This window comes from Mustela putorius, unplaced genomic scaffold (genome assembly GCF_011764305.1).
Source record: "Mustela putorius furo isolate JIRA1106 unplaced genomic scaffold, ASM1176430v1.1 tig00003834_pilon_pilon_pilon, whole genome shotgun sequence".
Taxonomy (NCBI): domain Eukaryota; kingdom Metazoa; phylum Chordata; class Mammalia; order Carnivora; family Mustelidae; genus Mustela; species Mustela putorius.
In genome coordinates, this window is record NW_025421987.1 from 37,574,373 (window position 1) to 37,582,843 (window position 8,471).

Sequence of the window (8,471 nt, forward strand, 5' to 3'; positions counted from 1 at the left end):
CCTGCTCAGCGAGGAGTCCACATCTCCCTCCCCTCTGCCTCTCTCCCCTGCTCTTGCTCTCTCTCAAATAAATAAAATATTTAAAAAGAAAAAAAAGGCAATAAAAACTCAGGTAATTCAGGAAAAGCTCTTTACCTCTCCCTCAAAGGCATATAAAAATTTAGAAGACCTCCAAGTAAAGAACAATCACCATATTTAACATCATAGTAGGACCTAAGTGTGGTAGAAAGGGAGGAACCTACCAAGGTCTGTTTGATCCAAGTCCTCTGTGTCCCGTTTTTTTCTAAATGGCCCAGCAAACATTTGTTTATCTAAGATTTACTCTTTCTCACATTCCTGGGAATTGCTTTCATTCCCTTTGAAGTCCCATATCCTTACCCCTTTCTCCTTAGTTCAGGATGACATTTATACCTCATTTTGCCTGACTGTCTTTGGAATATCCATGTCTGCAAGGATTCCCTATACCTAGAAATTAAGTTTGATTTTCTCTGCTGATCTGTCTCATGTCAATCTGATTCGCAGTCTGGCTAGAAGGTCCTCGAAGGGCAGAGAGAATTACTCTTCCTTGATAATATTAAAACCTATTTACTTTTAATTATTAATGAATTTTTTAAAAAACATGTTCAACCATGTCCCTTCAGAATTATTTCAGTGCATAGTAAATGCCGCAAGAGTGGCATAGCCAGTGTACTACAGTCATTCAGTAAAAGCAAGATCATGATCACTTTTTTTTTAAATATTTTATTTATTTATCAGAGAGAGAGAGGGAGAGAGCGAGCACAGGCAGACTGAATGGCGGCAGAGGGAGAAGCAGGCTCCCTGCTGAGCAAGAAGCCCGATGTGGGACTCGATCCCAGGACGCTGGGATCATGACCTGAGCCGAAGGCAGCTGCTTAACCAACTGAGCCACCCAGGTGTCCCTCATGACCACTTTTGACTGAGGTGAATGAAGTTTCTCTAAAGGAAACAGGATTTGAGCCTTAATAAGACAGGCGGGAACTGGTTGAATTGTTGAGTTTAGTGAAGAAATGGGGGTCTCAGGCAAAATAAAAATCACCTTATCTGTGTTATTTCTGTATACATGGAGCCTTCAAGAATACAGAGATAATGATGAAGACAGTTATCAATAGTATAGTATGTGATGGGGGCTACCAGTGAACTGTCAAGAAAGAATTTTTTGAAACTTTTTTGTGCAAAAAAAGGTGCTTTTATTATAGCTGGGTGACAGGACCCATGGGCAGAAAGAGCTGCACTGAATTGCAAGATGTGACTGTATACTTTTTAGTTAGTGGGGGTTAGGGAGAGCTTAAGTCTAAGGAATTTGTGCATGTTAAAAGCAAGGTCTCCAAGACCTTGGAGAACTAGCTATTTGTTAAGGTTGCTTTTATTTTTGTCTAGTAAAACATTAGTATGAGACACTTCAAATGTACATCAGTGCACTATATGTTTGAAAGATTATTGCTAATATATATCTTGGGGAGGGGCCATGGTTATGGTTATCAGAGGAAAGTAGCACTAAGGAGAGTAAAACAATAGTGATAAAACATTAAAGGAAGTCTTTGAGGAAGCTGAAGGACTGTTGTAATCTATATGCCTCAGGAATTCTGCCTGGAGACCTGGAGCTAAAGCAAAGTCTGGCCTCTGTACTCCCTCCTGCCTCCTGCCCCCATCAGTGTGCATAATAAAAGCAGTTATGACCAAAAGCTGGTCATTGATGGAATAGGTCATTGAGAGGATGTGGCCACTGGCTGACCCTTAAGCTGGACCCAGTCTTCTCCCACCATCCCCTGTCCTTGGACTAAATATTCTGTCCACTGTTCCCACAAGGCGGCCCATTTTTAAGAGCAGAGCCTTAAGAAAGTAATGTATGTTGAGACTATTTGAACAGTATGTGTAACAGAACTCAGGTAAGGCGTCTGTATAAATTTTTAGGACTCTAGCGGGTGGGTGCAGAGATCTACCCATCTTGCTGTTGCCTAAAACAAACCTTGTAAGTAAGTTCCCTTGTTTATTAAACTTGTCACTTATCACTCTGGAGTCATGGCCTCTTTCCTCAATCTTTCCTTGCTCTTCAAACACAGGGGCCAGTTTCAGGGTTCACATGGGAAGCTCCTGAATTTGCAAACCAACAATTATTCATGTAAGGAAGTAATGGACTTTTTTGGAGAATTACAGATTGGCATAGATGAGGTAATGTCTTAGCAGATTTTGATAGATAAACTAAGCTTACATAAAAACAGAGTTTTATGAAATACTGTGATATGTAGTGAGCATTGGAGCAATATGGGTCTTGATAGACAAGTAGAAGACTGTCTTCTTTAGGAAGTTGAATTGTAAGTAGTAAATACAATGGAAATTAACGTCAGGGAGCTGAGGAAAGTGTGGTTTAAAAAAAAGAAAAAAGATCTCAAAAGGTCAATGATTGTGGATTCCAAGGATGTCCAGTGCATGGCCATTAAAATGTATTATAAAGTGAAATGGAAGAAAATCTTTAAACATTTTTTGTTAAGTCTTAGCAGAAACATGTACACACATGTACACATAAATGTATTAGGTTTCCAACTCAATTAATTTTCATATATATCAACCTGCGAAAATACAGCCCATGGAATACCCGTAGAGTATTTTCAAAAATGCAGAATATTTCCTGTACCTCTTTCCAGTCAGTATCCCTCTCCCAGAATTACCTTATTTGGATTTCTATTATCCTTGAATATTTTGCTCAGTCTTAACATTTCTTATAAACGGTACCAAATAATATATGTTCTTTTGTCCCTGACTTCTTCTACTCATTATAATTTTGTGAGATCCATCCATGACATAGTTTTATTCTTTCTTTTTTTATTACTGTGTAGCATCTAATTCTATGAAGATTACTATAATTTACTTACCCTTTCTAGAGTTGATACCATTTGAATTGATTTTAGTTTTGGCCACCACAAATAAGGCTTCTGTTACATTTTTGTATATTCCTTTCTCTTTTTTTAAAGATTTTATTTATTTTATTTTGACAGAGAGAGAGCACAAGCAGGGGGAGTGGCAGGCAGAGAGAGAAGCAGACTCCCCGCTGAACAAAGAGCCCCACTTGAGGCTTGATCCCAGGACCTTGAGCCAGAGGCAGATGCTTAACTGACTGAGCCCCGAGGGTGCCCCTTTTTTTGTATATTTATTTTGATGGGCATATTAATTCATTTCTCTTGGTGTATATATCTAGGATTTAATCAGTGAGTCAAAGGGCATGCAAAATATAACCATAGTAGATACAGCAAAAATGATTATGCCAATTTAAACTCTCATGAATCTTGCTAAAACTTGGCATTGACAATCTTTTAAAAAATGTTAGTTAGGGCACCTGGTTGGCTCAGTGGGTTAAGCCTCTGCCTTCAGCTCAGGTCATGATCTCAGGGGCCTGGGATCAAGCCCGGCATTGGGCTCTCTGCTCATCAAGGAGCCTGCTTCCCCCGCCCCTCTCTCTGCCTGCTTCTCTGCCTACTTGTGATCTCTGTCAAATAAATAAATAAAACATTTAGAAAAAAATGTTAGTTATCCTGTTGGGTGTTCGGTATTATTGTATTTATATATTTAATTTTCATCTAACTAATGAATGTTGAGCACTTATCTTTTCATGTATATATTGACTACTTGAATTGTTTATGAAGTGCCTGTTTAAATGTGTTACCTGTTGTTAAAAATTGAATTATGTGAGACTTCCATTTCTGGAAGGTGAAGTCTCTATACTTTTTCCTATCCCTTGCAGTAAGTACAGCTAAAAGCCCTGGACATTATATATAAAACAAACATGAGAAGACTCTTAAAGATGAGGGGAAGGAGTCCCAGATAGGTACCTGAGAGCTGAATAACTGACTGAGATAAGTTCTTTGGGTTTTCTTTTTGCCTTTATTATCTCAGGTGGGGTACTGGAGAAGCTGGAAACCTGGAAATGCCAGTAAGTACAGATTTTAAAAAGACCTCATAAAAAGCCTGTTCTCTTTGACAAATGCCCAGTGAGGCAGTCTAACAAGAGATAAAATGTTGACCAATAACTGCTTTACTCCAGCCAAACTCGACAGGAAAAAGTGAACCATCCCTTCTCTCACATACAGACAAATACACACACCAGCAAGAGCTGAGTGGGAAGCCTACACTTGACCTGTGCCAGACTTTACAAGGTGCCAGAACCCTGCCCCAACTCCCATACCTACCAACAACAGTGGCATCAGAAAAGGTCTAGTGGGAACTAGGACTTTTGTTCCCACCTTGCAGTAAAGAAGGACCTCAGGCCCTGTGATTCAGTGGAGACCATATTGGAGCTTGGACTTCTACTCCCGCTGGAACAAATTACCCTTGCCCTCCTCATTTGCGTGATGCCAGAGGACAACAAATAGAAAGTTTGGACATTCACTATCATCTAGATATAAAAAGGTTTTACCTCTCACAGTATAAGTGGAGGCTATGCAAAAGCAGTAAGAAGAGATGTGCCCCATTACCACTTCTTAGCAATGGAGACACTGAGTTCCTCTACCTCTGTGTCAATGAAGACTGAGTATAGAAGTTTCGTTTTCATCCTGACCTGCCAGTAACAAGATAGTGTCCTTACTTTTGCTAGAGCAGTATTAGAGGAGGACTGCTAAAACACTGGATTTAAATATGGCCCAGAATCTTAAAATATGCACAATGTTCAGATGTCAATTAAAAATTATCCATTGTGCTCCAAGACTAAAAATGGATTCCAACTTAAAAAGCAGACAATAAACAGATACTAAATCCAACATGATTCAAATTTTAGCATTACCAGAAAAGAATTTAACATAACCATTATAAAAATACTTCAGTGAATAATTATAACACAATTGAGACAGATAAAAAAAAATAGAAACTCTGGGCAAAGAAATAAAAAATTACAGAAAAACAAAAGCTGTTATAAAGAAAAGCCAGATGGAAATTTAAAAAATAAATAAAATAAATGTAAAACTTAAAAAGCAACTTATGGGCTCAATAGCAGAACGGAGAAGACAGGGGGAAAAAATCATTGAACTTGAGGAGAGAACAATAGAAATGACTAATTTGGAAAAACACACAAAAAAATTGACTGAAAGAAAAAAAAAACACAACTTCAGGAACATGTGGAACTAAAACAAAAAGATCTAATATTTGGGTCTTCAGAATTCTAGAAGGAGACAGAATGAGAGAATGGAACAGAAAAAGTATTCAACAAAATAATGATTGAAAGTTTCACAAATTTGGAAAAATGCAGACCTACAGGGTCAAGAAGAAGAGTTAACTCCAAACAAGATAAATCCAAATAAATGTATCTCAAGACAGAAGTTAAACTTCAGAAAACTAAAGATGAAAAAAAAAAAAAGTCTTGAAAACAGTTACAGAGAAGTGATAAATTACTTATAGCAGGAAAAATCAGTCAAATGATAGCAGATTTCTTATTTTAAAGTGTGGAGGTCACAACATGTTCAAGTACTGAGAAAAATGAACATACAAACTCTTTATTTGTATCCGGGAAAATATTCTTTACATATAAAAGAGAAATCAAGACATTGGCAGATGAAGGAAAACTGAGAGAATTTGTCACCAATAGCTCTACCCCTAAAAGAATGGCTACAGGAAGTTCTCTAAGCAGAAAAGAATATAATAAAATAAGGAATCTTGGAACATTAGCAAGTAAGAAAGAATATGGTAAGCAAACTTGTGGGTAAATACAAAAGACTTTCTTCTCCTTTAGAGTTTTCTGAATTATGTTTGATGGTTGAAACAAAATTGTAACACGGATAAATGTAGTTCTCAAAGTCTATAAAGGTAATGTGTAAAATGATTATGTTATAAATAGAAAGGGTAAAGGAATGTAAAGGGTAAAGGAATGTAAATGTAAAGGATGGTAAGCTTTCTGTACTTCCCTATGACTGCTGAAGTGTTGACACCTGTAAACAGTGATTAGGTATACACACATGCATATATACACAAACCTTCGCTTATGTATTACATTGTACATATGTAATATAATATTTAGGATAACTATTAAGAAAGCTTTAAGAAGACACACTTAAAATACCATAGATAAATTAAAATGGAATTATACAAAGTGTTCAAGTATCCTACAAGGTTGCTCAGTGGGTTCAAGCCTCTGCCTTCGGCTCAGGTCATGATCTCAGAGTTCTGGGATCCAGCCCTGCTTCGGGCTCTCTGCTCAGTGGGGAGCCTGCTTCCTCCTCTCTCTGCCTGCCTCTCTGCCTACTTGTGATCTCTCTCTCTCTCTCTGTCAAATAAATAAATAAAATCTTTAAAGAAAAAAATATATAAATTACATTAAATGTAAATGATTAACACCAATTAAAGGATTGAGATCAGTAGAAGAGATAAAAAACAAACAAAAATATGACCAATCTATATGCTGCCCTCCAAGAAGATTCACTTAAATTATAGAAACATAAGAAATAGAGGTAGGTTGGAATAAAATTATAGAAAAAGATATAACATGCAAAGTAGTTAAGAGAAAGCAGGATCGGCTGTATTTGATATGTTTCAGAACAACAACAACAAAAAACAAAAAACAACAAAGAGTGGTGCCTGGGTGGGATCAGTGGGTTAAGTCTCTGCCTTCTGCTCGGGTCATGATCTCAGGGTCCTGGGATTGAGCCCTGCATCGGGTTCTCTGCTCAGTGGGGAGCCTGCTTCCCCCTCTCTCTCTGCCTGCCTCTCTGCCTACTTGTGATCTCTGTCAAATAAATAAATAAATAAAATCTTTAAACAAACAAACAAAACTCACCAGGGACAGAAAGGGAAAGCACATACAGGTAAAATGGTGGTCAATATACTAAGGAGATATAACAATCCAAAACATGTCTTTAGATAGACCTGAAAGGAGAAATAGACAAATGCACAATTATAGTTAGAGACTTCAACCTCCTCTCTCTCAAAAATTGATGGAACAACTAGACAGAAAATCAGGAAGTACATAGAAGAATTCAACAACGCCATCAACCAACAAGATCTAATGAATATTTATAGAACATGCCACCTTACAAGAGCAAAGTGCATGGGTTTTTTCCAAGCACCTATGGAATATATACCAAGATCAACCATATCCTGGACCATAAACAAACCTCAGCAGGAGAGAGTATATTCCCTGACCACATGGAATCAAACAAAAAGCAGTAATAAAAAAATAACAGAGGGGCACCTGGGTGGCTTTGTTGGCTGGGCAGCTGCCTTTGGCTCAGGTCATGATCCCAGGGTCCTGGGATCCAGTCCCACATCGGGCTCCCTGCTCAGCGGGGAGTCTGCTTCTCCCTCTTCCTTACATGCTGCTTCCTCTTCTTGTGCTCTCTTGCACACTCTCTCTGTCTAATAAATAAATACAATCTTTAAAAAAAGAAAAGAAAAAGAACAAAAAAAAAAAACCCAAACACAGAAAACATTAAAAGAAAAAACCCTTTATTATACATGAATCAAAAGGAAGACCTGGGGGGCCTAGGGTTGCTCAGTCGTCTAAGCCTCTAACTCTTGATTTTGGCTCAGTTCATGATCTCATGGTCCTGGGATGCAGCCTCCTGTCTGGCTCCATGCTCAGTGGGGAGTCTGTTTGAGGATTTCTCTCTCTCTCCCACCACCCCTCCCTGCTCAAATAAATAAATAAATCCCCCTTTTTTTTTTTTTTTTGGAAGTCTCAAAGGAAATTAAAAATACATTGAACTGAATGAAACCCAGCAATAACAGAAGTGCAGGAGGGAAAAAATCCTAACTTTCAAATGTTCATTGTTAAAGTGTGCTATGAACTGGTAGTGAATGAGCACTGCTTTTCCACAATCCTGGGAAGAGGAAGCCATTCTGGGGAATCTTGTCTGGGCTTGTGTAAGTAAAATGCCAATAGGCAAGTAAGTGACTGTTGGAATTTAAAAGAGAAAAACACAAACAAAAACACTAAGCAAAGAGTACTTTCCTTCTATTTAAAGTACCATGCCAGGGAGGAGCTTATAGAAAGATGAAAGTAATCTGTGCCTGTTCTTTTTAAAATTTTAATACATAAATAGTATTTAATTTGAAAGCAATACAGAAAACTTACATTTTTAATTTCCTATTTCAGTTTGATGTGATGATCATGGGGATTTAGATGCCAAAAGGAGTGATTTTTAGAAATACAGCATACCTCTGGGGAGAGCAGTCTTTTCACTTGATCTCACTCATTGTGGATAAACTAGTTTGCATGTTATTATGTACATACTTAACAGGGCATGAAAGACTGGGCAGAGTTAATAACACTGTCAAAAGAAGAGCTAATTAAATTTTCTTGCAAGTTGGCAGTAAGTTTTCAGAACCTGTGTATGAATCTGCTACAGCTATAGAGCAACAAGCACATAATGTTGAAGAAAATCGCATGTATAGACTTGAGATTGTAGCAAATTGGAGGCTAAGCAGACAAGGAAGTCCACAAATGCTGCAAGATCAGAGAGCTTTTCAGTTTT